This window comes from Pagrus major, chromosome 1, assembly GCF_040436345.1.
Source record: "Pagrus major chromosome 1, Pma_NU_1.0".
NCBI classification, from domain to species: Eukaryota; Metazoa; Chordata; class Actinopteri; order Spariformes; family Sparidae; genus Pagrus; species Pagrus major.
The window spans coordinates 20171370-20187679 of NC_133215.1; positions in this window are offsets into that span (position 1 = coordinate 20171370).

The following is a 16310-nucleotide window of genomic DNA, read 5'->3' on the forward strand; positions in this document are numbered from 1 at the left end:
TGTGCCTGTCGTTGTCACAGGCTTAAACAATGATACGCTTCTGGGGTAAGCTGGGTAACCCTTTTCAGACATAGGTACATTCCTGGTGGCTATTTTGCTTGTGTTTATCTGATTGTGGCATTTAACAGAGTAGTGAATGTATATATTAATTAGACTAAAAAAGCTAAGAGAGCTTGTTGAAACTAGTGAACCAGCCAGCTCTGGAGGAAGGCCTGTGAGGAGGGAGTGGGATTCTTTCGCTGGATACTTTCAAAATTTAGCTTGCTCTTGCTGGATTCTACAATCTTACCAACCCCACTTTTCAAAAATGACTAATTACACCTCTGAAGGTGAAAAACATTGTAGCAAACACAAAGGAAATATGACTTTTCTGTTTGTTTGATGTATTAATGTGAGAAGGTTTAGATCAGATCTGTCTGGAGTGATGATCTGTCATGTAAGTTCAATGTTTGCTAAGTCAGATGCTTCCAGTTTCCATTAACTACGTGAAGTGTGTATTGAAAAGGGGAAGGTTGTTTTTTTGGGTTTTTTTTGCAGAACTTTGCAGTTTCACCCAAATGCTGAACTATTAAATGAGGTCAACAGAGAGGCTTAATTCATGGAAAAGCTTGTTTTTCATTTTCACTTGTCCACTGCTCATCATAGGCAGACATTTCTCCTGTCTAGGAAAAAAAGAGATCTGTCACCCTCAATGACCTTTATCAGTGGAAACATATCATTTGAAAGTATATAATAATATGCAATGAAAACTCTTTAAAGATGCGGACCGATGTGCTTTTAAATTTCTAAAGACTGAAAAAACAAATTTGTTTTTCTCAGCATTTAAGGACAGCAGGTAAATCGTCAACCTGCAAATCAGTAGCACACATAAAACAATTAACATTTATTACTGAGCTGTATAACCTTGCAAGGTCTGTCTCAAATACCATTGCAGTCACATGCATTGGCACAATGTTGGCATGAAAATTCAACCCTTTTGTTTTGGCTCCCATTTTTTACGAGTGAAGTAAAAGATTTAAGACTTTTTTTTATGCATATTTATCCATCCACCTGACAGGTGTGGCTTATCAAGATGTTGATTAGACAACCTGATTAGTGCAAAGGTGTTCTTTGGACTAATCACAATTAAAGGCATGTCACACAACACAGATGTCACAATTTCAGTCCCATAAGCCGTCTCCAATGTGGTTTGATGTGGTGTGTGACCAACATCACGGAGAACTGGTGAACATCCCTGCAGCCAACACTTGCTCAAAAATTGAGACATCTGTGGCATTGTGTTGTGTGATAAAACTGCACAGTGGCGTTTTATTGGATTAGTCCAAAGTACAACTGTGCACTAATCATGTTGTTTAATCAACTTCTTGATAAGCCACACCTTTCAGGTCAATGGATTGTTTTGACAAAGGATATGGGGATAGAATACTGACATTAACCGCGCGCGAGCAATGAGACTTGCGCGCGCGCAAATCAAACATCCGCGCGCACATTTTTTTTCCGAGCACTTTCAAAGCACTCGCGAGCTATTTTGTATCCTGCATCTCTGCCCCCTCGAGCAATATTGTAGCCTGCGAGGAGAAAAACAGCTCGAGCGTGCGCAGAGTCCGCCCTACATTTTTTATTTTCGTAAAACGGTTTTGTTCATATTCTAGATCTACTTCTTTCTCCCTGAAAATTATAAACGTAATATTAAAAAATTATTTGAAAAAAAAAGATAGAAGGCCTATAGTTAATAATATCTCGATATGAGAGCAGCACATAAGCCTATGTCCTGATGCAGATGTGTGTCAATATAGTAGGCTATTTCTCCAGCTGCTAGCCTATATTTGAGACAGGCTATATATATATATATATATATCTATATGGGAGAGGCTTTTATTTAATTCTGAACAAATCTTATGCTCAGCAAAGATGGAAAAAATACAATATAATCAACTCATTCTTACTGTTTAAAAGAGTAATAGAGGGAAAGAGCCGGATCTGGAGCACACATTCATTTTAAGTTAACTAGTGATTAAACTTCTAAATAAATGTGTTGCTCCGGCCACAGACTGTAGCCATACAGGCTCCAGCTCTTTCCTTGGGTCAGTCCGAGCTCTCAATGGTCAGGCTCGAACAACACTGTCCGGACGTGCTGGGTTCGGATCGAAAACATTAATAACCTCGGGTCAGGTCGGACCACGGGCTTCTTCTTCTTCTTCTTTTTTTTTTTTTTGCCGCAGTCCTTATGCACAGCTCCACTACTTCCTCAACTTAAGCCAGCTCCTTTATTTCCTGTCTTACATTATTGGACAAATTGACTAATCCAGGTGTGTCTGACCATTGTGACTACTGAAGTCAGACACACAGGTCCAGGCTTCAACACCTGCGGATTGGATCGGGTCAGGTCTCTGAGAAGGAATGAAGCAAACTGCTCAGATGGGCGATCGTGGGCTTTGAGAGGTTTGTAAATTCACAAGAACTTGCAGAAAATAATTTTTTAATATTACGTTTATAATTTTCAGGGAGAAAGAAGTAGATCTAGAATATGAACAAAACCGTTTTACCAAAATAAAAAATGTACAGTCTGTGTGCAACAGGACCCAAGTTCCAAAAAATGATTAGTGTTTTATCAGATTAATGTCAACGATGGAGGAAAGAAAAGACAGCACTCAGACAAACATATTGAAGTTCATTGCTCTGTGTGACATTTTGCAAACATTCAAGTCAAGACACCAAATCACAATACATGTCATTCAGGCATTCAGGGCTGTGTGGTTTGTCCCGTTTGTCCTAGTGGTGTTGCCTTACCTTGCTGTCCACTTGGTGAATTCGCTCAACCAATTATTTTGGGGATACAATGGTGATTGGCATGCCCCCCAGGCCCGCCCCCTTGCTGACAAAAACCGCCCACTAAAAAAAATCACTCGCGCGCGAGCAGGGGAAAGTTTTTCGAGCGAGGAGAGGAGAGATTCGCGAGCGCGCAGTCTGCGCATGCGCGAGCAAGGGAAAGTATTGCGAGCGGACTCTGCGCACGCTCGAGCTGTTTTTCTCCTCGCAGGCTACAATATTGCTCGAGGGGGCAGAGATGCAGGATACAAAATAGCTCGCGAGTGCTTTGAAAGCGCTTGGAAAAAAAAAATGCGCACGCGGATATTTGATTTGCGCGCGCGCGGTTTATGTCAGTATTCTATCCCCATTAAAGGAGCTCACTAACAAGGAGATTAACGAATATGTGTTCAAAATCTGAGAGAAATAATTATTGTCCGCTATTGAAATGGAGTCCACTAACATAAACAACTGGCTTCCAGCACATCACAGAAGCTCTACAGAGCCCCTTTAAAGGTCCGATACTGTAGAAAGTGAGATTCCTCATGTCTGTTCTGATTATAAAGCAGGTCTAGGTGCTATATTAATACTTTGAAAGTATCAAAATGCTCAATTCAGGTAGAAATACACACGGCTCGTATTCAGAAACAGTTTCTTTAAACGAGCCATCAGGACTTCTGTATGGTTGTGATGTCACAACTATATAGTCACCGATCCCCAAGCACGGCCGTGGGTGCAAAAACGCCAGGAGAGCTGATGCTGAGACACGGTGGGCGGTGCCTGCTCAGGCCTGTGAGAGCTAACCAATCAGAGCAGACTTAGGAGGATGGGCCTTAAAAAGACAGGCGCTAAAATGGATTGCTCAGACAGAGGGTGAATAAAGGTGCTGCAGTAATAGACAGTTTAGGAAAAGTAATGGGGTTTATGAAAATTAAAGCATTTAAACATTTCTGGTAGACACCCAAGCATTAAAAAAAAGAACCTAAACATTAGCTTAATATGGGGCCTCTCAAGGAAAGTGATGAATGGAGTCATAGTCCAAGCTGCACTGAAGTCTTTATGATCAATAATTGATGAATCGATAGATAAAAGATATCGAGAACAAAACAGCCTCAAGGGCAGTTGTGGTGGTTTCATACACAAGGAGAGAAAAGGTTTTGTAAGAGCTGCTCCCTACAACACCGTGCTGAGTGCTGCACTGTGCCACCCTGCAGCCCATAAATATCACAAATATCCCCCTTTCCTCTCCTCCTCCCACTCCTCTGCTTCTCCTCCCTCCAAACTGCTCTACCCTGCTGCTCTGTATCCACTCTTTCCTCCAGTGCTCATAAAAAAGCAGAGCTGACAGGTGCTGGAGACCCAAGCCAGGAATACAAGAGTTGCTGGGATCATTAATGAGCTCTGGGCCTGATAACTTGAATATTTTTGGATCAAATAAATCTGTACTTTATATTCTTTCCAAATATATAGACATCAACAGCTGCCTCTAAATTCAAATGGACTTGTTTGAACTGGTTTTTAAAACGGGGAGACCTGAATCAGCAAAAACAAACAGCTGCAAAGTGTTGAATACACCGACGGGCCAATCCTGACACGAGGTCTGGTTAACTGGAAGGGGAAGTAAGACGAAGACAGACACAAGGTCAGTGTCAAAAGCAGCTTTGTTATTTTAGTAGAGGACTCAAATCTCCTTCCTCCTCCTCCATCTCCTCCACCCACCACCGACTTGGCCAGCCCTGGATGTCTCTGCCGCAGTTGGGAGAAGTTAGGAAGAGTCGGATGACTTGATGTTTTCTGCTGTTGTGTTGACAAGCCTCCCATCTGAGCACGCAGCCAAGGACCACCCTGGTTGACTCTTGTAAAAGCTCACTCCCCTTCGCCCTCGCTCGCTCTTTCCTCCGCTCACATGTGAGCTTGTGAACTCTGGTTTTCTTCTTTGGCTGCCTTGTTCTCTTTGTTCATTTTGTCTGTGTGCATCATGCTTGTGTTTGCAAGTTGTTGATATAGAATCAGAAATCAGATCTTCAGCTCCTCGCCATCAAAATAACAATCACAGACATTAGTTCAGGAGTGAAAGAGTGAGAGTGCTGACATCTTACACGCATGAATAAAGGGTGCATGTTGCATTGAGAACAGGCCATTTGTGTATGCTGCTTGAACTAGCTTGTAGGCTACACTTAATTTGTTAGTATTCTGAACATCAACGAAATATATTTTGTGTGTCACATCACGTCAGTTTGTCGTGTTCTGTTACATCATATTAAACCAGATTAATGTAGTCTTTGGGAACGACAGCTAATTAAATACCAAACAAATCAATGTGTATCACGTCACATTCACATTCACATTCACATTATCCATTAGGACACACTGACTTGCAACATTAGCCACAATGGCAAAATACAGATGATACTACTTCCCTGGACAATATTTTTGCACATACATCAACATCCTTAATTCTGATAGTCACATTGTACATAATTCTTTATTGTATTGATTGGATACTGATGATATTGTACATGCAAATTTCTATAAACCTAAAAAAGTTACTTTAAATAATCACATGTTTCTGTTACTATTATAATTATTTTCATACTTTATTTTTTAGTCTTATTTTTCTATAAATGCTCCCTGACTTAAAGAAAAAAACTATATAAAACTTTAAAAACAAACAAGAAAAACTATACTATACTATACTATACTATACCAAACTATACTATGCTATGGGTCACAGGCCAAAACTAAGCTTTAGGCAACTATTGACTTGTGTTTGTTTCTTCCACTCTCAGTGTTTTGTGTATTAGCAATCAATTTTTGGTAACTTGATTTATAACAAATCTCTGTTATTAAGCGCAATAAAAGCACAATATAAACTTCAATAAAAAAGGCCTTAAAAACTAGAATTAACTCAGTGACGCTCTACAAGAAAGCACCTCAAATGTATTTAAGACCCTGAAAACGTATTTTCCCAATCAGCCTCTTGCTTTCAGTAATATGGTCCTCAGAACAGTTTTTTCACAGGAGACATTTCTGTATTTGGGTTTTTTTTTCTGTCTCCTCCAATGGTTTGAATTGGGCGGGACTCCAATGGACACGGATCAGGATTCATTCTTTCAAATCACATTTTGATGGCAGCTGATTGGTTGTTTGGTCACCATCAATCAAATCTAATCAAGCCACACCTGCACAGTCCACATAACCTTATGAACACATATTGGTTGTTGAATATTTAATCATGCATTATTAATGTTAAAGAGAAATACTTAGGATTTGAAGTCACATTTTTAGGAGCTCCTATCAGCTTCAGCCCAGTCGCCAGATTAAAATGTTGGCCTTGTATGTTTCTACAAACCACAGATGAGTAAATTTGCACCATCGAAAAGTCACATGATGAACCTGGAGCCTTCAGGGCCCCTGAGGGTCTGAGCCCCAGAGTTGTTGCCCACTGATGATTCAGCACTGGTTGCCACGGTGTAAATGATACAGCCAAATTTCTGCTGGTTCACAGAGTTATATCATCTCACAATAAATCACTCACCCCCACCCCGATTCCACCGCCATCCTTGAATGTTGAATGTAATATATATATAACATACATATATATATATAAGTTATCTATCTATCTATCTGTCTATATTAACTCTGTGCTCATATTTGCACTTTATCTGCCCTTAACTGTATGTCTCATAAACTGACTGTGTTGTATCTGTTTTCTGTGCTCTTCAAAGTAATTGGTGATCCAACCAAAGGTCAACCTAAGATTAACGTCAGAACCAGGGAACAGCAACATGAACCCAATCTGCAATACATTTCCCAATTATTGACAACCTGTAACAGAAGAAAAGTGCATCTGCAGGCCTGAGTCGTCTGTATAAGCTCAGCACGGCCCCTTTGAACCGTAATCCCCCAAATGTTCACTCACACAGCAGAAGGCCTCGCTAAGTGGAGCACTGTCACACAATACAAGGATTCACTTCAAAAACAATACGAATACGAAACAAGGGAGATGCACATGTGCGGGGAAGCAGACTCCTTCATAAAACAAAAAAAAAATCACCAAGTTGAAAGACATGAAAGCTGAATATGTCTCAGCATATGGTCGCCAGATTTGTGGCAGATTTCCGATCATAGAGATACAAGCTTTCCTGGTTTTTGAGAAAGGAAGGATGGGAGGGGGAGGGAGTCTGTTTCATTTTAGACTACTATAGTGGTCAGTGTTTCATGTATGTGCAAAAGCTGACAGGCAGCTCCATTCACAGCCATACATGCTTTGAATCTGATGCTGCAGTTGCAAGGAAAGATCGAGTCTTTCAGGCTTTGAGCTTCAATGAAATGCTTAGTATTTTTTAATGTTAGCCACAGTCATGATTCATGAGGAATGAAACCAAAATGACAGATAAAAAACAAAGTCTATTAGCAAGTGATCAACGCTTCAATGAGAATTACTTTTTTTATTCTGATTTGTCAGCCAAAAAAATCAGATCATAAAACTGCAAGAGCTGCTCACAGATTGCATTTACATAAAAATAAAATATCTGACGTGTGATACATTTTTGAGGGAGACTACACAGGGAGAAAGCATATGGCATGCAATATTTTTCCCTTGAGTGGAAAGCAGTGAAAATAGAAAACTTGTGTTAGATGTCTGCTTTACAAAAATGATGAGTAGCACTGTTTGCATGCAGATCGTGAATGGTGGCATCATGTTTGACAAATGTATGTTGTCCAAAAAGGGATCTAGCAATGCTCTTGCATGGGTTCTACCTATCATGTCTGTTTTGAATCATGAAACATTAACAAAAAATTAAAAGGAGAAACTGACCTCATGTTGCAAAAGATGTCAAAAGGGCCCAAGATTTTTAGCCTGATTATCAGACTGAATTGCATTTTTTAATCAAACATTGTGCACGTTTGCCCTGTTTTGGAGGGGTTTTAGTGTTTAGCTGCTAAAGGGCCAGGTATTTCCTTCAGGAGTTTGTGGAGACCAAAACCAGAGCTAAAAGAGAGATAAGAGTCACATTCACAAGGTGGCCAGAAATATGACCTCAAATAAATGATAATGTTGCTCCATCACTGCTCCATCCATATCAACTTAAAAGGTGATGATATGTCAGTGCTGATTCAGCTTATTCTAAGTCATGTTTAAAGTTATTTCTGCATTTACACTCAAAACAATCTCATCTGCACTTTTCTGTTTGCTTTTGCATTTTTTTTTGTCTCTTTACAGAAAAATTATGTCTTCACTCTTAAAGATATGGTATAACATTTCTGTAAAAAAAAAAAAAGTAAAAAAACTACTAGAACTTTATAACATTTTATTTACATATTTTTATTGACATTACCCCAAATGTATCCAAGGATGTACACACTAGAGAAATCCACAAGTTTACTCAAGGTGAGTTTTATTTGGTCGCCTGTGACTACCTGGAGAGAGTCAGAGAGTGAGGAAGAAAGTCTGCAAACCAGACTAAACATAATGTGAACATAACTTTGAAACATAACCTCATACTTGGTACTCATCGGTGGTTGTTATTCATTGTTTTTTCACCCCAAATAGTCAGATTTCTTTACTGTGCATTAGCCGTAAGCTAGTGGGCAACAGCATGCAACCTCTCACTAAACTCAGCACTCATCAGTATCAAAGTACATTTCCCCTCCAGCCCCTGTCAGCAGTCACCATTACAGTACATAAACACTCTACCAGTTCTCCTCCCATCAGGCTCCGGATCAGAAGAAAAAGTCAGACGTGACTCTGGGTGTTTATTCCTCCAGACGGTTTGGCTCTGCACCAAACACCTTATGCTTTGTTTTGATAGAGAGACCCCTCGCAGCAGAAATGACATTTTGTGCTTTTAAACCACATATAAAACATCGATTGGCTCAGTTGTCTTGAGGAAACAGAGCACAACACCATATGTATGTGAATTGCTGCATAACTGTAGATGTAAATCAATATGTATTGATATATCACTGCGAGACATTTAGTCAAGGTTCGAGGTTCACACCACCTTTAAGTGTTCACAGTATACAAGCACTGTAAATATGTATAGCCATACGCATGCCCTAAACACCCACACAGGCCCACACACACTTCTCATATCAGCGAGCTTCTCCACATTCAGAATCCAAGTAATTACATGAGATAACACTGAGTTTTTAAAGATATCAGGATACTTCATTTATTGCTCTATAACCTGCGAGAAAGGAACAGCTCTGAAAGAACAACAACTACTAAAGTGCCAAGTGGGATAAAACCTAATAGCCCCAATAACCAGAGCATCAACCAAAATAAGTTTTAACAGTTCCAGGTAACACACCTCGCCATCGTAGCTGAGCCGCAGTGAACGTGGATTGAGGCCTTGTTTATCCCTGTGTGTGTTTGCTTTTCCATGCTCGCTGGTTTAATTTAATATCTCGTTATGAGAGCGAGCTCTGAGGTCATCTGAGCCAACGGGGCGAAAATATGAAGGATCAAGGAAAGACCCTGTATGGAGAGGGCAAAATAGTAAATGCAAACAGGACGTATACAAACACAAACTGGTCTGCTTTATATGATGTTCTATGTCCAGGAAGTCTTAAATACAGATTGTTTTCTGTCATTTAGGAGGGCGAGTTTAATATCATGCTGTGTAACAAGCCACATCTTTATCCTGTTAAACTTTATTAATTTGGCCTCAGCTTTCATCCAGACTTTATAGGCCTTCGAAATGCCTGAATCCCAGAGGTGGGGCTTGTCGAACAGGGCTCACCCACTGTTAGCTATGTAAACAGCTGTAACCCACACACAGACAACACACACACATACACACATGCTGCGGAGGAAAGAAACAGTAAATCAAACCAAAAGAAGGAACCAAAAAAAAAAAGATGCAAGGCTGAAGTTTGAAGGGTTATGATAGATTTTCTGTGCAAGCCGCACGCAGTAATCTCACAGTGCAAATATTCAGAGGTGAGGACAGTAAATGTGACATATTCATACAGAATGTTTTAGAGGGCAAGGTGGACAAAAGATACGACATCACTGTATTTTACAGAAACTAAAAACAAGCTAAGTTAAAGATGAATTCTTAGAAACTGTAGTTGACAAAAACAGTTTCAGCAGCTGTTCTGGAGCTTTCAATCAAAACTCAACACCTTCCTCAGCAGATGAGGTTTGCCCAGTTGTCATTACATTTAATTCTTTTTTCTAAAGCACTTAAAGGACACTTCATGTCCATGATAGCTTAGAAGTTGAGAACATTTGACAAAAGCTTTCAGATGAAAAGCTCCAGAAATCCTACTGAGTGAACCTAGTGATGCTGTTATACATTTTTGACGGTACACCGTTTTATGTTTCTTATGTACAAACACATATATATTGTACATATGTACCTTATTCCGACTGTTCCATACCTATTCCCTTTAATCATTTTTATTGCTTTATACTTCATTGATTAATTTTACCGCTATTATACTCCGACTTATTTCTTTATACATTATATTACTACTATTATTTATTATTTCTGTAGTGGAGTCTCTTGAAAGTACTTGTACAAATGAAGTGATAATAAACATCTTGAATCTTGAAAAGTCAGAAAATGATCTGCTGAACACAAACTGTAATATTATTTTTTTTGTATCCAGCAAAACCACATTTTTGTTCTGACTGTTGGTTGTGAGAGCATGTTGAGGGAAAATGTTTGTTTCCTTTTCATTTATTACTATTTTTCAAGTGTAGTCATTTTCATTTACACAGTATTTTTTTTAATAACAACATGTACACTGTATGGACAGTTTATCCATGTTGATCCAGTGTGTGTGTGTATTTGTATATGTATATCACACTAAGCCATCTAAAGTGTGTGTGGTCAGGAAGCGCCGCGAGCAGCAGAACAACTGTCTTCAAAGGTAGTTTACTGTAAATAGGCTTAATGATGGTTTGAATGTTTAACTGTTCTGCTCCTTGTTATTCATGACTACATGATATTTACTTACAGAGCATACAGTTAAATAAAGACAACAAGTTTAACTGTGGTCTCAGGTGGTTTCTGAGTTACAGTAATATTAATTGAACTTGATGGAAGTTTATTATTTCCCTTGGAAACAGTGTTAATACAAGTTGTCTGTGTGTCAGCATTATGAACATACCTATAATGCGCCTACAGCACCTTGTTATTCAAGATAAAAGCACTCATGAATCCTGATTCTTTATAACAATAATGCATTGCATCAATGTCTATAATGCATTATAAACATTAGTACATATAAACATTAGTTTTTTATTTTACTTAATGAAAACAGTGACCACCTATAGTGACTTGTGATGTATTACGTCTGCCTATAACACTGAGATGCCGTTACTTTACTTAAAGAACCCAATGACTACTTACGATCCCCTTATAATGCACTATAATAGTGATTATAACGTGCTATGAAATGATTATAATAAACTGCAACTATGAGAATTTTAATGCAAAAATAGAGTGAGCATGTTTATGAAGTATTGATACTTGACCTTAAAAGTCATATTAAAATGCTTTAAAGCACTCTGAATATTCCAACTTATAGGAGCACCATATACTATCGGTGCCTTTAAACACATTATAAGTATGTTCAAAACATGTAAGAATACATTATAGACCTGGGCTAAAAAGATACAAGTACGTACTTGTGATTTTTTGAAGGTTTGTAGTAATCGTAGATGGAAAAGTTTACTAGGTTAAGTGCTTTACTTTATTCTTATTATGTTTAACGTTAAAAATCAGTCTTTTGTTCCTCAGTAAGTTCAACCTGTCTGATTCCCTCTCATCAACACCTTCCTCAAACACACACACACACAAACAGTAACTGGACATGTTTTGACAGGTGGTCATCTCTGGTTTATACTGTATAATAGCAGCCTGCAGAAGTTCCTCCGGGAACGGAAGAAGAGATGGAAAGAGAGCCAGTGCGTGTGTGTGTGTGTGTAACCAAATGACAGACAACCAGAGCAAACACACACGCACACACAGGGAAGAAAAAGAGAGAGCGATTGAGCAAGAAGGAGAGGGAGTCTGAGTGTTATTTCAGTCACAATACATCCAGTTGTCACTGAGCCCCGTGACCAAAAGCTTTTTCATTCCCTCCTCTCTGTTTCATAAAGCACCTCCGTATGCAGAGCAGCACATCTGGTGGACAGATGTCTATCTCTCCGTCTCTTGTTTTCTCTCCCTCTGTACTTCTTTTTCCTTTAGGCAGGCCTGGTGCTAATCCCTTTCTCCTCCACCTGGCCCGGACCACCCACACACTGAGCGGGGCTGCGGCAGCCCACCAGCAGAGAGTAAGTGTGTGTGTGTGTGTGTGTGTGTGTGTGTGTATTACATATGTGGACAAAAGGAGAACTGTACTGATGTTTACACAGAGGTAATAATATAAGACAAACAACAATTAAATATTATTAATGTTTAAAATATAATTAATTCTCTTTATGCTTCTGGTGTCACCTTAAGCATGATAATCAAACTTTTGCCACTTTATAATTGTACACTTGTCATTGCTGTGAGAACCATTCACCACTTAAACTGTACGTCTGATGATACATTTATAGATTTTTAACTTTTTTTTTCATTTTTTTTTCGAGTCAAGTCCTCTCTTTCTCATACAGATGGATGAAAGACGTGCAGAAAAGGTTGACTATATATAGTCAACCTTGGATGTTGCACAAGTTTAGCACTTAGCTTTTGTCGCCATCTTGTGGTAAAGTGACCAAAACACTAAACAGTAAAATGACATGGCTGTACACACAGTACAATGTGTGAGACATCAGTCAAAGGGTTTATTTGCAAAAGACTAAATTTTCTTTTATTCCCCTACATCATGTTATATGTGTGTGCTTGAACAATATTAAGTCAAACTGGTGTTGGGTTGTTGTGATAAGACATCTATTTAAAATAATAATAATAATAATAATAATAATAATAATAATTAATATTTTTGAATATTTATCAAATTGGTGATGGTATATTCATTTTAAGAACGATGTGTAGCTGTTTCTGCATATGAACTCTTCACTTGCACCTTGCTATGCACTCAGTTGCCTGTTCATTAGCTACACTTCCCTGATACTAATTCAGCCTAATATGTTTCAGAGAGGAGCTAATGATCATTTTGGATGATATAGTTTAAGCATGCTTTGAACAGTATTGTATTATACAGAGAGGTGTTTCTGATCTGCTTCTTGTTATTCTGCCCTTGTTGATAGAAAAGGGGCTGACAAAATAGAATAATGATAGAGACACTTGTCCTTTTCTGAGGGTGAGGGTTAGAAATCGGTCAGTTTGCTACACCATCATAGATTTTGAAATATAGGCCTATGCCACAGCAAAACCCCTTTCACACTGGACAAAAAACCCACTAACACCTGGCTTTTTCCTCAAGTTGAATGTGTATAATCTGCATTTAGTCCCCATCAGCTGTGATGAAAACACAACTCTTGGGTGAACACGTTATTTTTTTGCCCCTTGTCATTGTAAGATGATATGACGTGTGTTGGAGTTAAGGATGCTGGCTTGTTATTACTTTTGAATCCATCTCTGTCAAGTCTGATCCTGTGGTGGAGAATCTAAGGAAACAGAGCAGGACAACTGTCTTTTGTTATCGTGGAAACAAATTGGTTACATATGTCAGACTGTATGTCCTTAATATACGATATATGAACAAAATCAAACTACATGCAGTGTTTCTCCAAAACAAACAATCAAATCCAGAGCGAGTGAGCGCCAAACAGGAACTCATATATTTTGAATTAGTGAGGGAGAAAGTGGAAAAGTGATGCTGAGTTTCCTATTATTGCAGGATGGGGGGCTGACAACAGGGCCGAGTCCGCCCACCACGCTGTGAGCACGCCAGTGGAATTTGGACGGCGACAGTGCTGATGATGAGAAATATGAGAGAGGAAGACACAATACTGTGTTGTTCCACACAGGTTCATCACAACCCGAGGGCACAACCACCAGACACATACACACACACACACACACACACACACACACACACACACACACACACACACACACACACACACACACACACACACACCAGAGTTGTTTCCATTTATGCTCAGAGACACAAACACCGTTGTACTCATATTCACAATTAGAAACTTTGAGTACACGTCCACAGTGAAACACACACACACACAGAGGCTATTGTCAGTGCTCATCTCATGTGGAAATATTTGTAGTTTCGTTGCCAACACTGGAAGTGGATGCGAGTGGTGCTGTTTGAAAAGCCGCAGTGCGCTCGTAAAGTTCTGCACGTAATCCAGTGCAGGTGACGACGCTTAAGAGTCAAAGGCCAGACTGAGGCGTCGGGGTCAAATGAGTCAGACCAGTCCTCCCAGTGAGAGTTACTGGGCTGCCTGTGTTTTCCTGCTCATCGTTTCTTCCTTTCTCCACTGATGAAGAATCGACTACAGCTATAAACTGTTATCCTGAATAACGATTAAATGCAGACAAATGGAAATGTATGTAGAAAATATCATTAATTCTGTTCATATGTTTCTGGTAGCATATAGGTTTAAAATTCAAGCAAATCTCATATTACTCAATGCTGTTCATTGTTCGAGCATTTTGTATGTTATGCAACTCCAATGGACAGTTCTTTCAATCTACAATGCATATTTTTATTATTGGGTACATTATATTATTATTATTAGCAGCAAATGTAAAATCAGTGAATGGATAAGTGGTGAAACTTGTGCTAAGAGCAAAAAGTTATCAAACGAGACAGAAGGTAAAATAGAAGAATAAGTAAAGTTTTGATTTATTATATCACTTCATTAGACATGAAGGAAAAGCAGCTTTATGTTTCCTTTCAGAGTCTATTTTAATTATTTAACAAAGTGTTTTGTTGATTGATGTATTGCATTGAGTCTACTGAGGCTTTGGGTTGGTGGCTCAGAGCCAAACTTTTCACTAATACTAATTAAACCAAATCAATCTACTCATGTGTCAAAGAGGCCAATATTCACCACATTATCTGCAGTAACAGTCAATATTTTAAAAAAATTTAAATTAATGTAAGATGTTTAATGTTCTGGTAGCCATAAAAACATTTTTTATTATTGAGGCGTTTGTACTGAGAGGTTTTTATATTTCACACTCCTGATTTAAGTACCTCGTGAAAACAGCCTCTTTTCTGGCTCCTGTTCAGCTGTTCAGGCTGAATGTACAGTATATGTGTGCAATCAAGGAAACGATTGATTGAACCCATTATGCTCTGATTAGCCTGCAGGCCGCTCTCTCCCTCCCAGCTGAGTGAGTCTATTCTGAGACAGGAGACAATAAAGGAGTGCTTTCTCTTCGCTCCCTCTGTGAGTCTGTCTGTCTGTCTGTCTGTCTGTTCCACTTTCCTTCCTTTTTCCTCTATATACTTCTCTTCTTATCCCTCCATTTCCCACAACCAATCCTCGCCCTTCGCATCAGGAAAGTCTTTGATTTATTTTCTAAAAATGCAAATATTAGCTTGAGGAGCGTTGGTCCCTCACACCTGTGGCAGATATATCCTGTTTGGAAAAGGCCTCACTAAACACCCTAATCCACCCCTACTTCTACCCCGCCCCTCTCCCCTACTAAACCCCCCCCCCCCCCTCCTTCACCACCCTCCTCTGCGCTGCCAAACCAGGAAGTGTGCGCAGGAAACAGCTGTCCCCCACATCCGCCCTCTAGCCCCTGGCCAGGTGCATCCTGGGAACGGAGCAATGTGTGACCGTCGACATGTGGCTGACACTGTACGAGGTGCCGTTACAGTAATCAGGATTGCTATGAACTCTAAACAGCGACAAGATAAAAATAAAGCACCTTGTTATCTATTAGGCCTTTTCAAATAACCTTTCTGAGATTTATTTTTGTTGGAAACACGCTACAATGTTTGGGCCTTGATGTCACAGGGAGGCAGTGATGGTGAACAAAACAAGTTATCTTTGATCTGAAGCTGATACACTTGACTCACAAGCGATCGCTTCTCCTCAACTCAAAGGGGAACTCCACTGATTTCACACATCAAAGTGTGATTACAAGTGTTGAGGAGTGTTACTGCATATGTGAAAAAAGTTGTATAAAGCCTCCAGAGGGCGCTGTCCGGAATCAGATAAATTGCCATTAGTGATGTCACTTGAGTCAGCTGCAGTTGTGGCTGAAGACGTTTAATGAAATGAAAAAAATCTGGGGGGTAGGAGTTTGCAAGAAGTGTGTTTACCAGACTCGTGGGTAATGGAGGCAGCAGGTTTTGAAAAGAAAGAAGAACGTGTGGAGTAAAATAGATGATATCTCTGATTCTACTGACCCCTTTTGTAAATGCAAAAAGCAATTCAGCACCAGTCTTTGAAGCCACTTTGGCATAGTGGCCAGAATGTGTAATGACAATGTCACATGATGCATAATGACCCATAAAGACATTTCAGCAGAGTCTCATGATTAAACTAGCTTATTTTATTCACCATAAGACATAAATTGATGACGTTGTGATGTAGCGTGGGATCATGG